This window comes from Astatotilapia calliptera, chromosome 12, assembly GCF_900246225.1.
Source record: "Astatotilapia calliptera chromosome 12, fAstCal1.2, whole genome shotgun sequence".
Lineage (NCBI taxonomy): Eukaryota > Metazoa > Chordata > Actinopteri > Cichliformes > Cichlidae > Astatotilapia > Astatotilapia calliptera.
Genome location: NC_039313.1, coordinates 8,261,589 through 8,288,574, shown reverse-complemented (window position 1 = coordinate 8,288,574; position 26,986 = coordinate 8,261,589). Strand labels below are relative to the sequence as shown.

Here is a 26,986-nt window from a genome sequence, read left to right as displayed (position 1 = left end):
CCACTGAGCCGTAGCTGGAGAACGGCAATCACGACACCAGAAAACCCCCCAGAAAAACCAGGAAAAAAAACCAGGAAGAAAAAAAAAAAAAAAAAAAGCTCAACATGAATGTCAGATCAGTTTAAAAGACAAGTTTGTGTGTTTTCTATTTGAGGTCCATGGTAAAATGGCAGACGGACCAGTGGAAGCTGCCATAATCTGACTTCTAGGGAATGATTTGAAAATATCACTATGCTGAAAGTAATCCAGAAATGCATGGTTTCACAGGAGAAAATCATTTTTAATGGGCTTATTTTCAGAACACACCACTTACTGAAAACAGTTTTATGATGAACTTTTGTATTTAAGTTCATTTCTAGCCCTCACAGTTTAATATACAAATTTGCAAAAGTCAATAAAACAAAAATCAATTTGTTTCACAGGTGATCAAGAAATGTACTTTTTTTTGAAAGTCAAAAAAGGAAAAATGACATTAAGAGGTCGCAACAAGGAAAACAGAACTTTAAAAGAAGTGGCAAACAATATACTGAACTCAAACCTTGTTTTATACCCAACATAGTAGTTTTTATATTCTAATATAAGTTTTTGGTTTTTAAACTGACAATTAAAAAATATAAAGTGGAAAAATCAGTTATGTGTATGTAGTTATACAATGAAATTATTCCCATTTTCACTGTTCTATGTTTAACTCGGAAACCTTAATAAAATGATTATCATCATCATCTTATGACTTATTACATAACAAATGAGAGAACGAAAAAGTCTGTGAAGTGGCTATAAATGGTCATCCCCACATGAATACTTAAAAAAAAATGTAAATCTGTTCTTTGATACAAATGTCACACACACATTTTTAAAATAATACATTTTTGCTCTAAATTATGTGTCAAAACAAGCGTTAATGGAGCGAAAGGGCTGGCTACCAAACCTCAAATCACTATTATTCACAAAGCCAACAAGTGCCAGACAGGTAGAAAAGTCTGATTTAAAATAAATAAAGCCAATTTAAAAAGTGAAGATAGTTCTTCTTTGTATCAAAAAGAGTGTTACCAAAACAATAACAACAACAACAACACTAATAATAATAATAATTATTATAATTATAATAATAATAATAATAATAGACAACACTCCTACAACTAGCTGCCACACCCATCAGTGATAAGCTGTGGGAAAATGATACAAGGATATTTTTGACAAACCACCCCTCCATGTATTACCACCTTACCATGGCCATGTTGTTAGAGGCCTTTGCTCCTGGTAGGTTCTCCCAAAGAAAATTGGTAGATGGAAGTAAAGCCAAAAAAAAAAAAAAAATCAATACGTGTGGGAGGCATTTGGTGAGGGCATGGAACGAGACTTTTGGTTGGCCTCGAAAAGATTCTGTTAGGCAACATTCAATGCCTTTCGACTGGCAGATTAAGGTGGTTTAAGAGGAAGGACTGGAGGGTGTGCTCCAACTACAGGAAGACCACACTGCTCAGCTTCCCTGCTAATGTCCACATCAGGTTAACGGACACAAGAGCCCGTCAAACCTCAGATTCAGGAGGAACGATGCAGTTTTAGTTCTAATCATGGGATGCTGAACAAGCTCTTTGTCCTCTCCAAGATATTTATATGTGTGGGTGTGTGTGTGTGTGTGTGTGTCTCATTCAGTCTCTGTACAATTTTCTGCTTCCTGTTTGCATTACGATTGTCAAATTTTTATTTTAGAAGTTGAATAAAGGGAAGTGGATGCTTGGTGTGCAGAATTGTATTGCACTCTTCATCCAAAGCGACAGACATGTTTTTTGTTGTTGTTTTGTTTTTGTTTTTTAATCATAATTTGTACAGTACTGACTACTGACAAAAGAACTCGGACCTTTCAACTTGCATTCGCATTAGGACCAGCAGTACAAGAATAACAGGCCAGGTTTCCAAAATTGTTATTTTCATAGAAGTTCAGCAACTGGTGTATACTTTTCATTTCATTTATTTTTATTTATAAACACTAGAGTTGTATGTTTTTTTGAAATGAAATTGGTGACATGAGGCTGGACAAAAGAAAAATAATTTTGGGGAACATGCACATGAGAAATGGAGTATTTCTAAACTATTTTTCTAGATTTCCAAAACTGTAAGACTGCATTGTTATATCCTAGTGTAACTGGGAGCAGACTCATGTCATCTTTCAACCGAGTAATGGCTGTAAGGGCTCCCTGTTAACTGAGGAACCTTTTTTTTTTTTTTTTTTTTTTTTTTTTTTAAATGGAAAAAAGGAAAACAAGTGTGAAAGAATTTCAATTTAATTTCTTCAATTTATAGAACTTAGCTTACACACATTCGTTAACTTAACTCTTCTTTCACATTTTAGAAATGTTTAGAGAATTTTGAACTAGTAAAGCAATCACATTTTTTTCAGACAGACTGTATACTAATTTAAGTAAGTTGAAAGAGTTTATTTTTTCACAGGGAGTTTTCAAATGTTGGACTCTTTGCAGAAAAATTAAATTCACATCTTCTTGAAAAAGGGGTGTTGTAGTGTTTTCCAATGGCTTTATTTTCCCCGTTTTATAAATATGATTTATTCCATTTTAGGTTAGTGTGTTTAAAGGGCTTCCAGCTTATTCACTGCATGATGAATAAATATCTTTGTTGGTCCTTTCAATGACCTCTCTCTCGCTCCCTCTTTTTTTGGTAACAGAAAGCATGTTAGGCAGACTACATCATTTTCAGTGACATTCAATAAAACCAAAGACATTCGAGACAACAGATGAATTTAATTCCACTCTTCTTCTCTCCCACTTTGTGCTCAAGAAATAGTCAGGTTCCTGACCACGTCGTTGATCTACTCCATAACCCCCTTCACGCAACAACAATAATAATAATAATAATACTACCATGGTTAATTTTCTTTCACAAATGAAGCAGTTGAATAATTGATCTAATCAACTGCAAACTGCATTTAAACTGAATTTATTCACAGCATAACATATGAACAGGTTGGGGTTGATTCCCAGTCCAGCTCCATCTGTTTTATTTGCTCATCATGCTAAGTGCTTTGTTTATACACATTTGATTCATATTTGCAGCAAATAAAATGGAAACTGAGAACAACACTACCAGGATGTGTTTGTGTGCAGCAACTTCCTGTGGCCTCCTTGAAGCATTTACACATTGACTTTTTAACTGGATGTCTCACCTCTGGAGGTGGTTAAGGTGCGTTTACCCCTGGATCTACTTGCTGCTGTGCTTGAGGGGCTAGATATAGCTGGTCAGTCAGGAGACACATTAACAGAAGCTGCAGAATAACTCTCTCCTGCTTGAAGCGTCCCTATAGGCTGCATTTCATATGGAGCCAGTCTGCTCTGATATTTGCCTGTCATCACCATCACAGCAGCAAGCGTCTGCATGCTGGCCATCCAACCTCTCCCACTGTACTTTGGCATTTGTGACAGCACACAATTGGCTGATTGAAGCTTTTACTATTTCCATTTGGACAAAATGACAAAAGCTGCTGCTGTAACATTGTTCATTAAAAACATGGGACTACTATGACATGCATATCCTGCTTTTTATTTTATTTTATTTTTTTAATAATTACCTCGTCTTCACACCCATGGGCAATTTGGAGTGACCAGTTAACTTAACCCCACTCACTGCATATCTTTAGACTTTAGGAGGAAGCTCAGAGAAAACCCATGGAAACATGGGGAGAACATGCAAACTCCACACAGAAAGACCCCGGCCTGATGGTAGAATTGAACTGTGAGGCAACAGTGCTAACAACCATGCTACCCTAAACATTAGCCATATTTACATAAAACTAGAAGGGTGAATCTCCACTAATAATTACCATGATATCCACCAGTGGTACAATAACAGGCCTTCCCAACACTAATAGTTTCTCGTTTTTCAGTCTTCTCATTACATTATTAGACACAAGAGACTGAACAAGCAGCTAAAGACACGACTGCAAACAATATCTCCAGTATACACCTCACTACAACACTTCCCCCTTGAGCCAGACAACAAGCAGCAAATTCCACAGTCACTTGCAAAATTGGCTAAGTAAAGCTACAGGCAAGTCTCTCTCTCTCTCTCTCTCTCTCTCTCTCACACTCCAACCCCCTGCGCCCAACCAGAGTGGCCCTGCCCTCAACATTCCTTAACAAGGCCCACCACCCCCACCCTGACTTGCCTCAAATAGGAAACTTACCCCCCATGCCACCCACACCGTGACTTTTTCAAGCCTGCACACTTAAATTATGCTTTGAAAAGCCAATTGAAAGAGAAAGAGGGAAAAAAAAGAAAAAAGAAAAAAAAAGGGAGCGCTGCACTGCACCACTCACACTCTGAGGAACTAAGAAAAAGCGTGCAGCGTTAACCTACAGACTTGCATGTTTACAGCAAAGACATACACAGTTACTCTTTTAAAAAAAACAAAAAAACAAAACACTAACATTTTCGCCAGGAAAACGTGCACATACCGTAAAGCCACACAAACTGCAGACAGTTATTTTAAAAAAACAAACAAACAAAACAAACAACAGCAACAACAAATAAAAAAAACATAACAACAACAAAAAAACAAAAACAAAGTACACAACCCAAAAAAGTTGGATGACTGGACATAAATCAAGACTAAGCACATTTCTTACACATTAAAATCTTTAAGGTTAATTCATACATTTTGGAAAGACCAGGTCTACAGGACTTAAGAAAAGGGTTTGTGCTAATATAAGCACACACTGCATTAGAAAAAGTTGTTGCATTTTCATTATCATCATCTCTCAATCATCTCAGTGTCATTAAATGAGCCGGACTGACTTTCACACACTGAGTTTAGAGACTGTGCTGTAAATATCATATGACTTTTACAAATAAAACAGTTTCCCCTTCTTCCGTGATTTTAGTCACTCCCTCCTGTGATTATCTGCTGACCCAGGAGGGTCTCAGTTCAGTCTGATTTCATACAATGGCGCATCATGGAAGCACAGTTCACTCCTAACAAAACGTGAGAAAAGTTGGCTCAGTTGACCTAAAAAAAAGTTACTTAGTATGAACAGCTGGTGTGAATGCAGACTGAGGCAGCCTGTGAACAAAATGTTCTCTTTTTTTTTTGTAAAGAGGCGGGGTCCAGGAGAGAAGCCCTGGATGGCTCTGAAGAAATAAGGCAGCATGTTGAATAGGAAAGCCACACACTCTTCCTGTCATAATAACCTCTGAACTTCGCCACTGGCTCCCAAATTGCCCCCTGGGGACCTGCAGGGGTTCTTAAGGGACTTTCCTAAATACAACTTTTTTTTTAGCTCAAGAAAAACAAAAGACTAAATTCATCGTTAAGCCAGGGGACTTTTATTTTAAAAAAAATGTGTAAAACTTAAAGTCATTACGTGCTACTTAGGAATTTAAATAAAACGCATTTAATCTCTCACTGGAAATTCACTGTATCACTGTAAGTGATAAAGAAAAATTGATTACAGGCTTTATTCCATTGAGCCTCACAGTTCACTGAGGGACCGAGCAAACATGGAACTACTATGCTGGAGCGTAAGTTATGGCTGCTCGTGTAAATGTTTGTTCGCTATTTTCCTCCGTTTGTCGGCATCCGTCTCCCCGCTGCTGGGAGTGGAGGGCGAAGGCCGAATGCTATGACAATACTATTGCACTGCTTCAGCGATGATACAGTAGTGCAACATCGTCAAAGCAGCTGACCTCTGCGCGCGCACGCACGCACGCACACACACACACACAGTAAAGACGGGGCAGTTTAAACTGTGACACAGCCGTAGCTTTACAACTAGCACTCCAGTCACCTTAAAGCTAACATTATGTCCTGTTACATCTAAGATTTGGACGAACGCGAAAAGGGGACCGACAAGTGTAAGGGGGATGGGGTGTGTGCGTGCGTGTGGTGGGGGTGTCAGCCAATGCCCTTTTAATATTGCACTGCTCATCTGATTTCACAGTAGTACAACAGAAAAAGGGCTTTGGACAACACGGTCCGTGCGGTCTCCATTGAACAGCCCGCATGCAAGCCATCAGCTCCAGCCTTCCTAAACTATGGAGACAGGCCAGTGGCTCAGCGCGAGCCTCCACACGGCTATCGGGATTAACAGGTTGCAAACGCGGCCGTGCAAAAAGCAAGCAGGCTTTTTACAATAGCGTGCGGTTATACAGCGGAAAACACACAGGCCTAAGGAGGAAAGCATATAATCTATGCAAATTGGAGAGACATTGTTACGCTGGGTCCTGTGTAACACAGAACTGATGGCAGCACAGCATTTGCTGATGCTGGTTTCATGCGTGCAGCTTTCCTGTCATTTGTTCCGGTCAACCTTAAAAGCTGCAAGACGCTGCACGCGGCAGCACGCGGACTTCGCTTGGAGGAAACGAGGGTGGAGAAGATGTATATAGGGCAAAGAGCAAATTCCGCGATACAATACCACAAACCTTCATTTAATACCTACTATTCCTGGCCCTTTAGCCAAAGTGGCCATTTGAAACCCTCCTCGTTTAGGAAACAGAGGGGCGGGGCTTGTGAGTGGTGGGAGGGAAGGGGGCTTGTTATTTTCACTGTTGAAACAAGTTTACAATCAGCTGAAGAAGCTCGCTTTCCCGTCTGAACTCTCACATCGCGTCACGCGCCAACTAACGAGAGCTTCAGCAGAAGCGCGAGCTAACACACGCGGCTCTACTTCTGCTGCTGAAAAACTTAAACGCCCCCAAAGAAACGCTACATGTCAGGTTAACGGCAAAAACGCAACGACGTCTCTTAACATATTTTAACCAAAATAAGAAAACCAAAATAAAATTACACACAGGACATTCCGTCCTGTGTGTAATTTGTGTGATATACATCTATATCCATCTCACACACGTTTCTTCAGTTCCTGCATGTTGTCTGCCGCATAACCAAAGCCCAGTCATCCACAAACTTGTCTGGAAAAATTTGCGCGAAGCTTCGGTCGTTCTAAAGTTCGAGGTGTGTATTGAAGCATTCTACTACTACAACTTCAACTGGACTCGCACTAACGGTTGCTTTGCAGCCGGGCTGGGCCCCGCTGACAACCGTGGCGAACTACCGGGTGTCCCCGTAGCTCTTCTGAAGACTAGCTCCAGTGATAGTAACTACTTAGTTTTCATATCTCCGTTGGCAAAGATTACTTGCACCCGCCTGTTAATCACGCTCTCTAAGACGCGTGTTCTCACTTTGCCCGCAATCTACGCCTCCCCCCTCTCATACACAAACGTACAATAAGTGCTCGACAGTTTTAAGCTAGGAGAGGCGGTGAAACCTCTCCACGGCCAATCACACCCACCGACATCCACGTCTGTTTGCGAGCTCCACGCTACCCCGCCTGCAGCAGTGGCTGGATTCTCTCCCCCCGCAGACAACGGTACCTGACGGAGGCAGGGCCGGTCCTTAACACACTGAAGAAGCACAACGGAACCAAGTTGAAGCACTTCAGTGGGAAAACCGTCCGAGCCGTCACCATCTATCTCCCACGCACACATCCGTTTCCACCGGCGTAACGGCTCCTCGGTTAAAACAAGGCTGTTTCGTCCATTGGCAACCTCACGGCCTCCCAGATCCGGACTCCATCTTTGACTAGTTGACATTCAGCTCTTGCCGAGACAAATTCCTTATTTGCATGCCAGCTTCCAATTGGTACGTTTCTGTGCCTATCTGTGTTCTTATTGGTGGAAATATTATCTCATCACTTTCGGGATTGGTCACATACCAATGGAACGTCATTGTATAGTTTAATTTTAACAATGAGCACAAATTCTCTTATTCATTCACAAATTTTTCATTACCCGCCTGTGAGGTGCTACATCGTGTTATGGTGCTTGCGAGGAATGACGACTTAGAGCTGCAGTCAGCAACTTGTTCCATCAGTGTCCCAGAAAATGGCAGCTGACGGTGGACTAGAGTATGGTGTTCGCAGCGGGACCACCCTCACTTCAAACACATGCGGGTGCAATAACAGCCGAGGAAGTGTGGAATGTGTATTCCTGCAGCGTGGACATAACTGGTTCCCAGACCCTCGGTGGGCACAGACACGTATGGCTGCACCGGTCCCGGTAGCATGTGTCGGTGTGGTGTGGGCGGGTAACGGTTGGGGTGGGAAAAGGTTAAAGGCGGCTGGGCTCACTGGAGGCGCTGTGTCGACGCTCGGAGGAGGGCAACAGCCTGTGAAATGTGCCATTCCTGACCAATGGAGCCCAAATAATGCCATTGTCCGGAGGAAAAGACCCGCCTCCGTACAGGGACCAGTGCTGGGACGGTGCTGCCTTGCGCTAAATATCACGGCGAGAACACGTGCCCGTCGATATTTTCTCATGATGAATTGCAAGCCGGTGTTTCCCACTTCCTGTCACTTTAAACCAATGTGATCCCGGACTGTGACACATAAGTCACGCATTATAAATATGACACTGCCTTTCTTTTCTGCACGGATCTGTGTGCCATGACGTGCGGTAGATGGTATGTGAGAAACGCGCACTCACTTTCGTCTCTGCTTGACAGTCTGGGAGGTGTGTGGGTTCGCAGGAAGTTCCATGCCCATATTTAGTGGTGACGACCGCCGTTCGGGTCCACACACATCTGGGCTGTGTTCAAATCAAAGTTCAAACTTGTGTTTTCTTGTTTTTCTTTGTTCCTTAGAAAAATATCCACAAACAACCTCCAGCTGTGAGCCTCACTCTCAAATTCTGGCTGCGAGTGAATTTCTTTGTGATGAATATAATGCATCGTTAAATCTGTACAGTTTCCTATTTGATGAAACACAAAGTGTATGGCCAAACCATCCTCATGGCCACAGAACTGAAATTTCACTTGTAATTAAACTGGGGGGAAAATCTAAATCTAAAAAGAAAATCTAAAAATACACAAATAACAAAGAAAGAATACCAAATAACAAACACCAGAGTGAATGTGAGAGGAATATGAAATGAGAAACATGTAAAGCATATTTTTTTAAAGATGGAATAGTGTTCTGACTGAAAAACTGAGAAGACATATGCCAGAATAGCTGTTCAGCACTAAAGTCATTAAGTGTTGAGCTGCTTGGAGTCACATTAAAAATATGGTGATAAAAATCTGAGCAGATAAGCAGCAGTTTGCTCTGGGTGCATGGCCCGTGTTTGTCAGTTTAGCTTTTACTAAACATTGTACAACAGATGGCACAAAGTTACAGATATTCCGTGTGGTAATGTGCTCTGGTTTTAGCTCAGTGAGTATTTTTCAACATTTCTGTGTAAAATAAGCACGTCAGCAGCTCAAATAGCTCCACTTCCTGAATGCATCTCTGTGAGGGGTTTCAGAGTCTTCTCAGCAGTGAAAGTAGCTGCTGGACACAAGATGACAGAAATAACAGGAGTTATGTTTCGGGAACTGTTCAGTTTTCATAGATCTGTAACAGCACAAAGAGTTTTCCAAAAACACTTTTGCAGTCACAGAAAGATTTAGGCCAAGCTTACTTTAACGAAAGGTTGCCACACTCTGAAGGGATCCCTGCCCTTCATTTTCATAGGAAATAAAAGAACTGGCAGCTTCCTAAATAACAGCTCACCTTTTTCTTTGCCAACAGTGCTGCTGAAGGATAAAAGACAAGAACCATACATATCAGCCCGCTCTCATGGGACTTACCTTAAAACCAACAACAACAACAACTTGATTTCAGTGCATCCAATGGAGCCAAACGGAGCATTATCTCTTGTGAGTTGATTTTCTTTTTATAATTCATTAGTGTGGTGTAACAGAGCTGTTCATCCAGCCTGGTGTTGATAGAGTATCTTTAATCAAACTGGCTGATGTAACAACGTGTTGGAAAGCCGTTCTTTTAATCACATGTGACATTTCTTCTGAGGGCTGCAGACAAGCTTCAGTTTAGCCAAAACACACACAGCCAGATCTCCCAGACAGGGACAGGTCCTAAACTAAGACAAAACGTTTTTATCCAACACTTTACCGGGGAAGACTTTAGCAAGAGAGCGAGAGTCGTATTTTCATGTTCAAAAAATCCGCGTCACAATTTCATAATCCTGTGTTGGTGTGGCATCAGGCTGACTGCAGTCTGGCTTCGTCTCCATACAAAGTACATGCTGTCCCACTGAGCATTTGTGCTTTTGTGGCCTTCAAGGAAAAGAAAATCCCTTAACAGTATTGACTGCCAGGCATCAATGTGTCACATTGTGACTCTGAGCCAATCACAGTTGCAAGAATTCATCAGCCCCCATGTGTGTTCTAGCTCCGCCCATGTACAGATCATGTGATCAGTCAGGGGCAGTAGCAGCAGGACACAACTCTGGCTCTGTCAGGAAAACAACGTAGGCAATGTTTGCTTAGTCATGTGGAAATGCAAGCCTGCAACATGGAAAAGGTGTGATTTCATCAACTCATGAATCCAAGCGTTTCAAAAAGTCACATCTGCATGTGAAAGCCCACAGAGGTAGTGACGGGCTGTCCTAACTCAGACTTACAGTAGCCATCTCACTGCTGCTCAGGTGACTTCGAGTAAGACACTTGGATCCTAAGAATTAAGCCTGCAGCAGAGTCAGAACAAAAAGCCATTGTGAAGGCAGTCAGACATGCTGATGTGTGGATCATTATTATTTAAAGGGATTCCATTAGAATATTTTTGCATTGCGACTTTTGTGATTTATGTCCCATGCTTTTTCCTACTTACAAATGCAATATTTAGCGGTAGTATTTATTGTATTTGTATGTGTGTATTCCATTGCACTTTACTGCTATAATACAAAAAGGAAAATTAATCCTTTTGGACTGATTAAAATAACACACTAAACCTTTTCCATAAAACAAGTTTTCTGATTTACTTTGTTGCTTTTATGCTGAAAATCTATAAATGACTCATGTCAATTGTGTCTATTACTTTAATAAAATAGATTTAATAAAATAAAAAGCTTGCATTGCAAATTGCTACTTAAGGCAAATGGAAAAATATGGCTAGTATTTGAAATCTATATAGCTGTAATTTTATAATTCTGTGTTTATAAATATGCAGCATTTTAGCTTTGCAGCTAGGTGTAATGATGCTCAGTGTAGGTACGTTATAGTGTTTGGAATCTTGAACTTTCACATAGTAGCATAAAATAAAAGCAGCATACTTTTTATGAGAGAGTAGTATAAGATTGTATTTTGTGACCAAGTGCTTAAATATGACCATAAATGCTGGCTCTGGGACTGATGTAACACAACAAGAGTATTAATGCTTGGAAAAAACAGTTAGCGAACATTTAAGAAATATCTTAAAACACTGTAAGAGAAAGTGAGAAACCAAGTATCGTTTCATGTTTATCATTACAGATATCTGGATGTGCTCTTTCATTTGGGTGTTCTGTGTGCTGGTGTTTGAGGGTTCTGCTGTTTTCTGTGTTATGATAGTCATAAGTCAATGTATATCTGCTGCTATGACATGACAATAACCCGGTTAGTTTTTGTCATCATAGGTTAGTTTGAAGACACTGGCAAGGTTGTTGTATTTGTGGTTCATTTATCTGATTTTCTGATTTCTGGGTCAACATGACCTCATTCTCTGTAACTCTTAGTGCTTTGTGTAAAGCAGTATGCTGCTATTGCAATCAGACTCATACTAGCACAATAGGATCAATACTTTGTTTATATCTTCTATGGAGCCCACTGAATTGTGTTCATTATTTAATGAAAAATGTACCTCAAACATGCACTATGAACAATGTCTGAACCTTTTGTTGTTGACTGTCACATCTATTTTATTTACAACCCAACAGAAGCTAACCCAAAGTGTTTAGAGACAGGCACATGAGCATTTCAACTCTGCAAAAATCCCAGGTGCAAAATACATGAAAAGCTGAAAATTGGGTTTTGTGGTATAAACTAATTACTCTGGGGGAAAAAGTGTGTTTATTTATAACTTTGGTCTTATTAAACAATTAATTCATTTGAGCATGGTCTCTTACACCTTTAATTAAAGAATTTAATTATAGTGGAGAAACTTGTCTTCAGGGCCTGTAGGTTATTCAGCATGAAAATAATTTTTATGTATGTGTTTGTGTGTAAATCAAAATGCTGAGACTGATGCATTATTGTGTAAATAGCATAAGTTGAGTAAAAAAAAAAAGCAATAGTTCCATAGTTACTGCACCTGAATTGGGTCACAAAACAACTGTAGGGGTACAGAAATAAATCAAGATTTAGGAAAGAAGATAGCAAGGTTATAATGTATAATTTAACGCATCAGTTGATTTTTTATATATAAATGTAGAAAACAATTAATTTCTAAGAGAAAAAACAGAAATTTCATTCATTTCATACTTGAGGGTACAAAATGAGTGTAACTTTACAAAGTGTCATTCATTTTGATGCTCTAGTGACGGAGCTATGACAACTTTAACCTAGGTTCTATTTAAAGAGGCAACAGTACATCAAACCTGATCCTGTGTAGTTGCTGTGTTTATTATTAAATTTTTATTAATGAGAGGAGAGTGAACATCATTTGACTTCTAGACTATGCCACTGTTTGTTGTCCACAACACTGGTAAAAAAAAAAAATTAAATTAAAAAAAAAAAAAAACCCCAACAAAATCTCTGATTATGAAAACATGTGCAGACCAGCAGACCATGTTGTTTGATATGGTTGTATGCAGAACAGGGAATCAAAAACATTCACGGGTTTTTTTTGTATGTTTTATGGGTCCTGATAATCATCCGTATACTACTACATCTGTGAATAAAATAGTTCAAACATCCTGTGCCCCAAATCCCCCCCTCCCCCCCTCCATGCAGTCGCGCAGGGGTGTGTTCTGAATAAAAAAAATTTCGCGAGGGGCGGGGTTTGGCCTCCTGGCATTCCGAGGACTGTAGCCTAATCGTGGTAACACCATGCTGCATTCACGTTGTAACGAAAGGTAGGAAATACAGGAGCCTAGAAAAAGCAGGAGCCAGTCCATTTAATTCAGTTTTATTTATACACCGCCGAATTATAACAACAGTCGCCTCAAGGCGCTTTATATTCTACAATAATACATATAGTCTGAGTCCTGACTAATATTTCTGAACAGAGCAGAGGAGAAAATTGTGTAAGGATTTATGAGGGTTTGTGTTTTGAAAATAGATCTACAAAAACATACTGTTACTTCCAGCTTTGTACTTAGTAATTTGGTAATAGGTTAAACTTTCATTCGCTGAAGAGGAATAATCATAGGTATAATCAGACAAGCCAGCAATCGGAGTTTTTAAATAGTAAAATGGCCGAATACTCGAATACATGATATCCCGCATTTGTTAATCTCTGTTCGTGACTGGCTCAGCCCTATTCTCCTGAAATAAATATCAATAAACCTTCAGCAAACCTAAACCACTCTTTGTTAATGGTGTCAATTTTCACAGTTCCTACTACAACATTTCTGCGGCGTTTTTACAATAAAAATCCTAAATTACGTGAACACAGCGTCAATTTACAAGGACCTAAATGCAACCCCACTCCCCACGCACACATATCAGTCCGCGCTGTGTACATTCTAGTTTTGTTACAGACGTATAGGAGTTCGTAACCATAGCAACATGCCAACGTGAACCGTGTACTGCTGAGGAACTATGTTTTCCGGCGGAGTGGAAAGCTAAAGCAACGTCGGGATTCGAATGCTCTTCCTACGCTTCATGGTTTCTCGAGGCACTTGGCACAGCCAGCACCGGCACCTTTAATGTCGCACAGTTATTAACCAACTGGAGTAGTTTTCGTCCGCGTGTTGTGTTAAAGCGAGAGAAAAGAAAACAGACTTCCTGACGGAGCCGCAGCACACGCCACCAGTGAAAGGGTTAAAGCGGGGAACTGCTGGACCACACATGTTGGAAGAAGCTGAGTACTGACCTAACCAGTTTAGATCAACCGGAGCTCCATTTAGTCAAGGACAGGCCAAACTAATGGAGTTGACAAGGATTAGCGCAATGAATGAAACCATTAAAGGTCAAAAATAATTCCTATGCAGCTTCCTCAGCGGGGGATTTTAGTGTCAGCGTGTCCGGGACAATTATCTTTAACGAAATTCAACGCGCCAGGAAGCTGCTCCAAATTATTTAGATATTTTTCTGATGTTAGGCCTGCTGTTTGGAACCTCTGTAGGTAAATAAATCAAACGTCATTCGTTTTTTCCGGACTCTCCTCTCACAGCCGCTTCCGGGACTTAATCACAGAGGTTGTGTAGGGTTAACTCTTTGAAATGAACACCTCTCTGTCCCTGGTTGTTCTCTCAAACACCACAAATAATTGTTTTGGGGGAACAGTTTCTCCGAGGCCTGCATGTCCAACACAGTGTATTTCAGGCCCACCAGCACTAAATAAATGGTCTATTAATTAATTTCATTTTATTGAATCTTCTGGTGTTTGGGGGGGGGGGGGAGAAAGAAATGATGAGTGAGAGCAATATTGTTAATATTGCCTGTGTCAATGAGTTAAAGAATAAAGCAGAGCAAATGATTCTTGATTGAAATGAATCATCTCACAAATTGTTGACTCCATTTTATTTATATAGCTCCAAATCACAACAGCTGCTGCTTCAGATATACTGTGACAGTACATCTTAGTTTATTTGTGGTAATTGTTTAGCAGTCATGTCATTGTGAAGCTGCACCCTGAAGATCGCATTTGCTCCCTTATCATGGGACTGCAAAAAAAGGACTAACTAATATATTCTATTACAAAAAAAAACCTAAACTCAGTAGGACTTTGATTGAACTAAATTGTTTTCATCTGTACCATGTCTTATTTGTCCTTCACTCATTTTTCTCCACTAAAAGTACTGCATGTATGTAATCTTTAATTCAGCATGAGCACACATTTTGAACAGTATTTGTTTGTCATCAGGCTTTATGTAGTGGACATTTGTTTCCTATCTGAAGTGATTACAGGATTCAGTCTGGTTTTCAGCCAGCTTATGTGTTTTGTAGGAAGAAATCGTTAAATTAATAAAATTACTTTTTAATGTCACTCCTCTGATTGCCAAGACTCTGGAAAAGAATTTTCAGAAGCCAAAAATCCTACATTCTCATAGCACACAGGAATTATGGATTACTGTTCGGGTACTTATCATGGTCAGTGAAGATGTAACAGTAACTCGAGCCCTTAGCTAAATGTAGCTGAGCAAATACGAATACATTTCACAAACGTGAAAATCCCATGACATTATGTGCACTTATTTTTTTGTAGACAGTGAAATTAAAAGAACATAAAAAATGTTAAAGTCCTGCATTAAAAACTGGAATAAAATATATTTTTTAAAAAAATGTGTAAAAACTCAAAAAAAGTGTCCAAAATAATGTAGTATATATGCATATCACGTGTTAGCTGCTTGAGATTGTTTTCTTTAACTGAGGTTTTTGAATAGTTTATTTGTTACTACTATTATTTATTTACAATAGACAGCAGGACAGCGCTCTCCATTACCATAATCAAAAGACCAAATGAATATATTTTGGAAGAACGGTATATCATTCCTCCAACGGAGTTCCAGAGAATTACAAAATTATTTGTAAGGCTCACTGAATCTGTACTGGCAGAATGTGGTGGCTCAACACCTTTAATTTGTCACTCATCTTATTTCATAAAATGAAACAGATATTGTAAAATAACTGTGGACTAAATGTACAAGAGCAATGCAAAAGTAAGGCTTTAGATTATCTTCCCTCTGATGACAGATGTTGTTGTAGATTTATGTTTACATTTATTTGTATTTTAAAACTAAGTCTTTAGAGGTGAATGAAGGATAACAGGAAAGCATGTGAAAGAACAGGGAATGGGGCTTGGAAGGCAGTGGGCAAGCAGCTAGGTACTTGGTCATGAAGGATGATGAAAGTATCAGTGGCGGTCAGTAGATGGCTGATGAGCAGGCTGGATGACACTGGGGAGTCTGAGAAGTAGGGAGAACCATGGTTAATACAGTGAAGATCCCACAGAAACAATCAGACTTCACCAGGTCTAGTGATTGAGGAAAATACTTTAACTTCCAGTGATGGTTTATAAAAAGAACAAGAAAGAAACATGTCTTATGCAAAAAAAAGAAAAAGAAATGAGCTATAAGTTGCTGAAAATAATTCTTTAAACTGAATAGAAAGTATAAATAGAGGTTTACAGGTGTGTACTATGTGTATTGTGCAGTAACAAATTTCAGTGTAGTTCAGTAACTAGGTTTCATGAGACATAAGCTATTAAAGATTTAAGAGCAAATAAGAATAGAAAATCAACACAATAAACAGTAAAGCATAACAAAATAGTGCTTCTTTATTTGTGAACTGTAACTTATATTTGGTTTGGATCTGGAGTGACATTAAACAGAAGTGTGGGAAGAGGGTGCCATTTAAATTAAAATGTTTATACATTTTAAATGTACTGCATGATACCATCTTGGTATAGTTTACTTTTGGCATAATAAACATGGGTAAATCAGCATGAAAGTATTAAGGAAGGCTCTAGTTTATTGTGAATTAAAGTGGTCATGGACTCACAGATCGTAACAACTGCTCTGCGACCAGACCTCGTCCTTTGGTCTAACTCCCCAAAACTTGTGTACGTCATTGAGCTGACGGTACCATGGGAGGACCTTGTCCTTTGGGATTGGCAGATGCAAGTGGACTTGGATCAGAGGCTAATTTTTCCCACAGAGATTGTAACAACTACTCTGCGACCACGACCAGACCTCGTCCTTTGGTATAACTCCCAAAAACATGCGCATGTCATTGAGCTGACGGTACCACAGGAGGAAGCAATTGAGGAAACATTAGAGCGTAAGAAGCTGCGGTATGCCAACTTGGCAGCTGAGGCAGAGGACAGAGGCTGCTTTGTTGCCAGTACAACAGCAAAACTGCTTAGAGAGATTGGGATCAGAGGACAGGTGCAACGGCAGGCTATAAGAAAATTAGCTAACACTGCTGAGAGGACCAGTCACTGGCTATGGTTAAAAAGGACTGACATCACTTGGGTAGCTAAGGCAGTCAGCTAACTGTGAAAGAAAAGAAAATATTCAACTCTTCTTCCTTCTGCTCTTCTTCTCTTTTCTGGGAGGCAGTGGGGAGGTAGAGCTTACAGCCCGATCCGGCGGGTAGGTGTGGGAAGCCAGATCGGGCTTTTGGTAATTCCACACCAGTGGAAACCCAAACATGCGGCCCACATAATGACGTGAAGAAATATTTAAAAAAAAATAATTTAATATGAAGGCAATAGGCAGAGTGTTACAGGCATAGCCCTAAAGAATGTAGCCTCATGGGCAGTGTAATCCGTGCTGGAGGGAGAATGGACTGCCATGCCCCTTATGTTTCTGTTAGCGCCAGGGAGTGAGAAAAAGGAGAGTCGAAAAGTACGAGCTGTCACTGAGCAGAAAGGGGACATAGAAGCATGTAAATATAATAATAACCACTCCAGCCAAAAAGAGTGCCTGACGAGCCCAGTTGTAAGTAAGCTATTAAGACTCGACTGTACACTGTGTTCGTGTTTTCCTCCGAAACAATAAGCTCCGCTGGAGCAGCCTTTCAAGCCTCTCTCTGTCTCTCGCTAGCAAAGTTGACCCAGACAACAAAGTAAGGCTAGTTTTCAGTTACGAGCCCGACACGGAACCCGATGTATTAGCCAGAGGTCCCGCGGACTTGTTTTATATACTCGCGGAATAGTTTTCTATACGAAATCGCTGCAATCGCTATATTAAGATTTAAATATCTAGTTCAGATTGGTATGGTGAGGAACCTTCAGTAATAGTAATAAATCACACAGGAATAGTACATTCATGTAGTTGCAAATACCATGATAATACAGTGGCTTGCAAAAGTATTCAGCCCCCTTGAAGTTTTCCACATTTGCTTTCACACACAGCCACAAACATGAATCAATTTTATTGGAATCCCACATGGAAGACCAATACAAAGTGGTGTACACTTCTTGAGAAGTGGAACAAAAATCATACCTAACCCCATGCTCTGGGGGTGCTTCTCGTCAGCAGGGATAGGGAAGCTGGTCAGAGTTAATGGGAAGATGGATGGAGCCAAATACAGGGCAATCTTGGAAGAAAACCTCTTGGAGTCTGCAAAAGACTTGAGACTGGGGCGGATGTTCACCTTCTAGCAGGACAATGACCCTAAACATAAAGCCAGGGCAACAATGGAATGGTTCAAAACAAAACATATCCATGTGTTAGAATGGCCCAGTCAAAGTCCAGATCTAAATCCAATCAAGAATCTGTGGCAAGATCTGAAAACTGCTGTTCACAAACACTGTCCATCTAATCTGACTGAGCTGGAGCTGTTTTGTAAAGAAGAATGGGCAAGGATTTCAGTCTCTAGATGTGCAAAGCTGGTAGAGACATACCCTAAAACAGTGGTCCCCAACCCCCGGGCCTCGGACCGGTACCGGTCCGTGAGTCGTTTGGTGCCGGGCCGCAAGAGTTGAGGCTCAGGTGTGAAATGTATGGTTTTCAGGGTTTTTATCGTTTTTCAGCGTTATTTTGTTATCGTTTTTATCGTTAACTCGGTTTTCCTGGGTCTTTTCACGTGTGTTATGAATAAATCTTTTTTTCGGTACCGGTACTAGTTTTATTTTGTTGTATTTATCCGCCACACCTTAAAGGCCAGTCCGTGAAAATATTGTTGGGCATAAATCGGGTCCGTGGCGCAAAAAAGGTTGGGGACCACTGCCCTAAAAGACTGGCAGCTGTAATTGCAGCAAAAGGTGGTTCTACAAAGTATTGACTCAGGGGGCTGAATAATTACGCACACCCCACTTTTCAGTTATTTATTTGTAAAAAATGTTTGGAATCATGTATGATTTTCGTTCCACTTCTCAAGTGTACACCACTTTGTAGTGGTCTTTCACGTGGAATTCCATTAAAATTTATTCATGTTTGTGGCTGTAATGTGACAAAATGTTGAAAAGTTCAAGGGGGCCGAATACTTTTAAAGAGATCTCCGATGTTGTTCCCGGGATCTGCTGGAGCCACTCGCCTAGCTTGGGAGTCACCGCACCTAGTGCTCCGATTACCACGGGGACCAGCGTTACCTTCACCCTCCACATCCTCTCGAGCTCTTCTCTGAGCCCTTGGTATTTCTCCAGCTTCTCGTGTTCCTTTTCTCTGATGCTGCTGCCATTTGGAACTGCCACATCGATCATACCCCTTATATATATATATATATATATATATATATATATATACAAAATTCACGGTTCAGTTCGATACTTTGGTGTCATGGTTCAATATTTTTTCGATACAAAAAAATGTTCATGGTTTTTTAATTTGTCATTTATTAAAATTATATATATATATTTTAACTCAAAAGTACCGTTTTTAAATTTAATGTTGCTGAAACAACAAAGTAAGAAAAAAATAAATCTATCTGATCGAGAAATCATTCATCTTTGGAAAAGAGAGTTTATTACAGAGAAATGTCTCTTTCCAAAATAAAAGCTATACTATACGCTTCTTCTGGGCTATATTCTCAGCAGCATATTAAACATATCAGGTCCCCATAAGGAGAATCATGTGCTAACGGCTGTCTAAATGACTTGGGTAAAGTTTGTAGCATGCGTGCTTGTTGTTTTTGTCTGCTTCCACCTGTCTTTGCACTAGGATGATGTCGGCGTAAATGTGCAGTCATATTCATTGTGTTCCCACTAGTGCTGTCAGCGTTAATCTGAAATGAGGTTAATGCCACAACACGGCAAATCTCCGTTAACAAGCTACCGTGGACTGCCCCGTGCGTGGGGCTGGACGGCGTTTGGAAAATAATTCCAAACGCCAGATCTGAATGAGGGTGGGGGAGGTTCAATTTGCCATGTTGCAACGAGCTTCTGTCTTGCTAGCTTGTGCTGCGCTCAGTGGATCTGCGCTCGACAGTGCAGTCTAGGGGGAGTAGTCGAACGCAGATCCACTGAGTTCTCAACACGGACAGCATCGTCAGAAGAAAAGTTGATAAAACAAATAAACATTTTTGTATTGTTCGATACATATGCGTAGCCAACCGAAAGCACTGTATCAAACGGTTCAATATCGATACGAGTACCGTTGCACCCCTAATATATATATATATATATATATATATGTAGACAGTCTCGGTCGTTGTGTCCTTGGGCAAGACACTTCACCCGTTGCCTACTGGTGGTGGTCAGAGGGCCCGGTGGCGCCAGTGTCCGGCAGCCTCGCCTCTGTCAGTGCGCCCCAGGGTGGCTGTGGCTACAATGTAGCTTGCCATCACCAGTGTGTGAATGTGTGTGTGAATGGGTGGATGACTGGATATGTAAAGCGCTTTGGGGTCCTTAGGGACTAGTAAAGCGCTATATAAATACAGGCCATTTGCTATTAAATATTCCTAAATTGGCTTTTCAATATAAAAAATTGCAACTTCCACAAGACAAATAGTGACATTTTCTGAATGGTATATAGTTGAATTACACAATTTTACAAAATAAATCATGGGGAATGCTTTTTAGCATGAAATTCTTAGTCACAAAAATGAAGAAAGTGTCATTTTCATTCAACTGAGAAAATAGATAAATATCACAAAAACAAAGATATTGGTAGATTGTCTGGTACAATTGAAGCAATATACTGCATTTTCCAGATGGCACTCTAATTATAAATCAGAAAATAGTTAAATAAGTGGATTATTTCATTTTCAAGATGTGGGTCACTCTAATCCCAGGTAAAACATTTTCAGCTGAACCATATCCTATTTGCTTTAAAAAAAAAGGTACAATTGTTACATATAAAGCATAAAATTATCAAATGATGAATTCTTCTAATTTGTGCTACACACACACACACACACACACACACACACACACACACACACACACACACACACACACACACACACACACATATATATATGGGATTTGTACAGCTTGTGGTATATATATATACCACAAGCTGTACAAATCCCATTCTAATTCATTCTGATGGTAATTTCAGGCTTTAATATTTCATAGTTTTAAAGAAAATATGTTCAGACATTGCTCTAGATTTCAATGTGTAAAAGGAGGAGGATCAGAAAGTCATGTGGTTTTAAAGGTACTGAGCTCTCGTGGTTTTAATTGTATTTGTCTGATAGACTCCAAATCTTTTCCACGTAAACAGTCCTCTTCACACACTAAGGTTAATTATGGAGTTCAACAGGGTCCTGTACTGGGACCTGTACTTCATACATGCTCCCTGAGGGTAGTATTATTAGAAGGCACAGTACATACGTTTTCATTTTTATGCAGATGATACCCAGACTTATCTGTCAATGAAGTCAAATGACACACACACCAATTAATTAAACTACTGGAATGTCTTAAAGACATAATAACTTGTATGACCTCGAATTTCCTTCTTTTAGATTCACTTGACAGTACAAACATCTTAGAAACATGGTGTATTAAAATCACAAGTTTTAAACTCTAAGTTTACTGCACCAGTATACACCATATCCCACCACCTGTCAATCTGTTGGACACATCCAAGAGTCTATGGCTGTATCCCAATTCAGGGTCTGCAGCCTTAAAGGCCGATTTTTAAGGCCGATTACATCACAGCAACGCGACAAAGGCTGTCCCAATTCAAAGGCTGCTCGAAATGCGGCCCTCAAATGCGTCCCTGTATTTTAAGGATGGGTCCGTGTATCCTCCATGGCCCAACATATCCCAGACTTCATAGTGTGGCGGACAAACCACTATAAAAGCTACCCTAATTAGGTCAGTTTGTGAGTTGTGTCCACTTTATTTAAGTTTCTGGACATTACTTTTTGTAAAGTTATATTTAATTGACCTCTTTTATGGGCCAGCTAATTATGTTTTTGAATTTTCTCTTTTGAACTTTTTTGAGGGTTAAAATAGAACAGAAAAAACCCTTTTTGAAGACATTTTTTTCCCTGTGTCCCCTATGCCTTGGCTGCTTGGTCCCTCACACTGATTTTCTGAAGATTTTGTGAATGTGGTAACATGAACAAGTTCATATTCATTCACTGTTTTAACATTTTTCCCCAACTATGTGTTTTTACCACATAGACCAATCTGAATTCAGTCGTTGGGTATTATTAATCTCTGGCTCTCTTCCATAGCGTGTCTTCATCCTGTCTTCCTCCCATTCCTGTTTCCTCCTCTCTGACTTTTTCCTTCCCATTCTTGCAAAGTATGCTCAAAAGGGGGTCATCTGATTGTTGGGATTAGGGTTAGGGGTTTCCTCTGTATTATTTTAGGGTCTTTACCTTACAGTGCCTCTTGGGATTTGATGCTATATAAATAAAATTTATCTGATGTACATTTTCCCTATTTGCTGTAAAGAGCCTTATGGGTACACATGAGATCTCGTGTATATGTTGCATTGACATCAATGTTCATCTGTCTGCACTGCACCAGTTTTGAAATGCTTCCCAGTTCTTTCTGCATGGGATCAATACCACAATATTTCTATTCTACAGCCCCAGATTTGAACTTGCTATCGGAGCACCATTCCAAATGGATCCGACATTGGAGAGGAAAAGGGGAGTATGTCACCATAGCAACACAGCCTGCAACAGCTATTCTAATGGTATAGAGAGAGGGAGGAGCAGCGCAGGCTAATGTACATTCAGCAGCTCTTTTGGTTAAGCAGTGAAGATGTGAGGAAGAAAACCAGGAGGGACACAAAGACCATCGGAAACCTGAACAGTAAAAGGGGCAATATTAAGCTCTATGCTCTTAAGCAGTGTTGTGTGCAGTGCTCAGATTGCTGAGCTTTTACAAAATTGGCAACATTCACAATATTGCTTCATAACTGAGTTAAGATTATGTAGTCACAAGCCTTAGTAGAATAAAAATAAAAACCAAATGTGAAACAAACAAATAAAATACGTATCATCATTTGGTTAATATATTTACTGAGTCTAGCATGTCCCTGTAACAAAGCATTTGCACCGTAAAGCCTGTTGTAAACGTCATAAATCTTGTGGCTGAAAACATCACAAAGCTAATCAAAACTCAAATAAAGTGAAATACTTTTCAAACAACAAAAATTAAATTGAAATGAGCATACACATTTTCAAAACTAAGACTAAACTGAAAATAAAACTTTGAAATGAAATTAATACTAAAAACAATAACAAAATATAAAACCATAATATCTGTGAACACCAACGACCCACCCACAGGATTACACAAGTTAGTCTATCCCAAGTGCCTGTCCCAAAACTACAGGCAATTGTAGCAAAATCATTTATGTGTAACTCAAGCCACATTTACGTATTTAAATCTCTGTAGAGATGTATTAAACAAACAGAGATTGGAGTATTTTGTATACATTTTTGTATCGCCTCAGGTTGCTTGGAACCTAAGCTGAGTAGGTACTAAAAAAAGTACCTGATACCAGGTACTACCACCTAATTACCACTTAATTAAATACTACCACCCTAAAAACTGAGTCGACTCAAGTCGAACCAAGCTGACTTGAGTAGGTACTGATGAAAAAGGACTAATCTATCTCGTATGTGGTGTCCCCCAAGGCTCAATACTTGGAATAATTATTTTGGGTTTTTTTTTTTTTTTTTTAACGTGTTACATGTTACTCTGGGCCATCTACTTCATAGTTTTAAAGGAATCTTCTACTACTGGTGATAATTTTGACCGGATTATTAAGTGATCATTCTGGGCTTATGTACAGTTGATGGCCCATTCAAGAGGCAAATGACAAAAATACCAGTATTGTATTTTCTTAAATTTTAGATATTGGAACTATATATCATCAAAACAAAGATAATTAAATAATTTTTTATCAGAACACTTACATAATTGGTATTATACAATAGTATGCATTTTACCTGCCCCTTTAGAAGGGAAGCCTTCTGAGGGCTTCCCATGATACACTGACTGTTTTGTCTTCACTGACCTTTGTCACGCACTATATGTACACCTATCTGCAATTAATCATTAATTCTTAATAATCTCTGGCTCTCTTCCACAGTATGTCTTCATCTCGTCTTCCTCCACTCACCCCAGGCAGTTGTGGCAGATGGCCACCCCTTCCTGAGCCTGGTTCTGACAGAGGCTTGTCCTGTTAATAGGGAGTCCCTAAGGGAGACTGTGGAGATTAAGTCCAAATGGATCATGTTCAGCACTTCCATTGCCAAAGCAGCTACACTGAGCTGCAGCTGCAAAGTGGTTGGTGCCTGTCGTGGTGGTAACCCCTGGAAAAGGATTTGCAGATTGCCTCAAAGAGATTCTGGTAAACTGTCAGGCTACTTAGGAGAAAGTGGTGCTCTACCTGCCCTGTGTGTCGTGTGGGTGGAGCGCTGCTTACTTTGACTGAGAACATTGTCAGGCGGTGGAATGAATACTTCGACGACCTCCTTAATCCCACTGGCAAGTCTTCCTCGTAGGAAACAGAGACTGGAGACAAGGGGGACAACTTGGCTGAGGTGAGGTCACTAAGGCAGGGGTTCTGCCACCAAGGCACTCCTTGGTGGCAGAACCCCTGGGGTGGATGAGGTTCACCCTGAGCTATTTTGGTTGACATGCCTCTACAAAATTGCAATGAAACATGAAGCGGTACCTCTGGATTGGCAGACCGGGGTGGTGGTTCACATCTTTAAGAAATGGGACTGGAAGTTGTGTTCAGGGATCACACTCCTAAGCCCCCCTGGGAAAGTCTATGCCAGGGTGCTGGAAAGGAGAGTTCGTCTGTTAGTCGAACCTTGGATAAAGGAGGAACAATGCAGTTTTTGTCCGGGTCGTGGAACACTGGACCAGCTCTTTATCCTGTCAAGAAAATTTGAGGGTGAATGGGAGTTTGCCCAACCAGTCTACATGTGTTTTGTGGACTTGCAGAAGCCATTCAACTGTGTCCCCCTGGGTGTACTGCGGGTTGCTCCGGGAGTATGGGGCCCATTGCTACGGGCCATTTGATCCTTATAGAACTGTTGCAAGAGTTTGTCCGCATAGCCGGCAATAAGTCAGACTCATTCCTCGTGCGTGATGGGCTCCGCCAGGGCTGCCCTTTGTACCAATTCTGTTTGTAATTTTTATGGACAGAATTTCTAGGCACAGCTAAGTGGTGGAAGGCTTTCACTTATGTGGTCTCAGAATCTTATCTCTGCTTTTCGCAGATGATGTGGTTCTGTTGGCCTCATTGGGTGATGGCCTCCAGCTTGCACTGGAATAGTTTGCAGCCGAGGGTGAAGCGGTGGGAATGACAATCAGCACCTAGAAATCTGATGCTCAAGAAGAAGAAGGGTGGAGTGCCCACTCAGGGACGAGTCCCTGCCCTAAGTGGAGGAGTTTAAGTATCTTGGGGTCTTGTTCACAAGTGACAGGAGAAGGGAGCAGGAGATCAACAGACCAATTGGTGCTGTGGCTGCAGTGATGCTGACACTGTACAGGTCCATAGTGGTGAAGATAGAGCTGAGTATAAAAGTGAAGCTCTCAATTTATCGGTCAATTTTTGTCTCTACCCTCATCTATGGTCACAAGCTTTGGGTAGTGTCTGAAGAACAACACTGCGAATACAAGCAGTGGAAAAAGCTTCCTCCGAAGGCTGGCTGGCCTCTCCCTTAGAGATAGGGCTAGAAGTTTGGTCATCCGGGAGGGGCTCAGAGTAGAGCTGCTGCTCCTTCACATCGAAAGGAGCCAGTTGAGGTGGTTCAGGCATTTGACAAGGATGCCTCCTGGGCACCTCCTGAGTGAGGTGTCCCGGGCATGTCCCACTGGGAGGAGGCCCTGAAGCAGACCCAGAAAATGCTGGAGAGGTTATATCTCTCAGCTGGCCTAGGAATGCCTTTGTGTCCCCCCGGACAAACTGGAGGAGGTGGCTTGGGAGAGGGAGGTGTGTAGCTTCTCATAGTAAAATTTATGGCACAGAGGTAACAAACTGTTTTCCCAAAATATACACAAGAGATATTTGGAAATTATAAAAGGTTAAAAAGACTTCTTTCCAGAATCCTCAAAGACTGTTCTGAATATTAGAATAAAAACATAGCCAGTTTAATAACCAGATAAGTGTTATTGGTTAGCAACACTGTCTTTAAGAGAAAATGGTAGAGCCACAGACTGAGCCCAGAAGATCTGCCTATTCAATGGGCAGCATGGAGGGAACGGTTGTAAGGATGCATTTAATTGATGACTTAGTTTGAAGTGTAGCGGAGGGGGTGAATGAAACAACACACACAATTCTTTCATCACCATCTGCCTGGGGTCAGCATCCCATCACCTTCCCCAAAGATGAAGAGAAGACCAGCTTCCACACCCTCAGTTCCCTGCATCTTTTCTAGCTCTTGCCCTTTTGCCCCAGTGGCCCACGCAGTTCTCAAAGAACACTATGTACTAGATGGATGGATGTACACACAGCTGTGTAGCAGTGTTTAAAGAAAAAAAAAGGTGGATCATAGAAGTGACAGCATGACATCTTTGTTTCTTATTCTGATCATTGTCACTGTTTGCTTTCGGCCTAACAGAATCCAGGCTGCCATTATTCACATGGCTGGTCTTCATCAGTACAATAAACACGTAAATAAAAACAACCAACCAAACACAAAGATATACGTAAAACTCTTAGAAAAACAAACACCTGCTCTGCTGAGATGATCTGTTTTCTCACTTTGGGTAGAAGAAAATGACTGACGTACCCGGTTATTTCGTGTCGTCTACCGCCATCTTGTGTCCAAATTTTGATTGACACACACACACACACACACACACACACACACACACACACACACACACACACACACACACACACACACAGTCGTGCCATTTTATTGTCGCAAGAACGACAACGCGGCATTAAGAAAAGACAAAAAGATATGATAGCTTTTTTTGTCTCTTTTGTTTTTTAAATTCACTTTAACCTAAACAAAATCTAAAACCTTTAGATTACGGAAGAAAACGACAGCGTTACCTGAAAATAAAAATTTTCTTTCAGATTTTTGGGTTTGTCCATTTGGTAAGCTTCTTTTCAAATTATGTTACGCTCCTCACGCATATATTTTTGTTAGTTTTGTTGAGTTAGCTGAGCT

The 26,986-nt window shown here is 40.5% G+C and overlaps 1 long non-coding RNA gene across 2 annotated transcripts; it reads left to right on the top strand.

The window, feature by feature from the left end:
* The first annotated feature begins 4,606 nt into the window (after positions 1–4,606).
* Positions 4,607–24,748, top strand: LOC113034206 (uncharacterized). 2 transcript variants are annotated; one of them, XR_003274133.1, is made up of 3 exons: positions 4,607–7,654; positions 9,579–9,706; positions 23,941–24,748. It is a non-coding gene; the product is annotated as an uncharacterized LOC113034206 (long non-coding RNA). The 2 variants fall into 2 exon arrangements; XR_003274134.1 differs by lacking the exon at positions 23,941–24,748 and adding an exon at positions 22,424–23,006.
* The last annotated feature ends 2,238 nt before the right edge of the window (positions 24,749–26,986 follow it).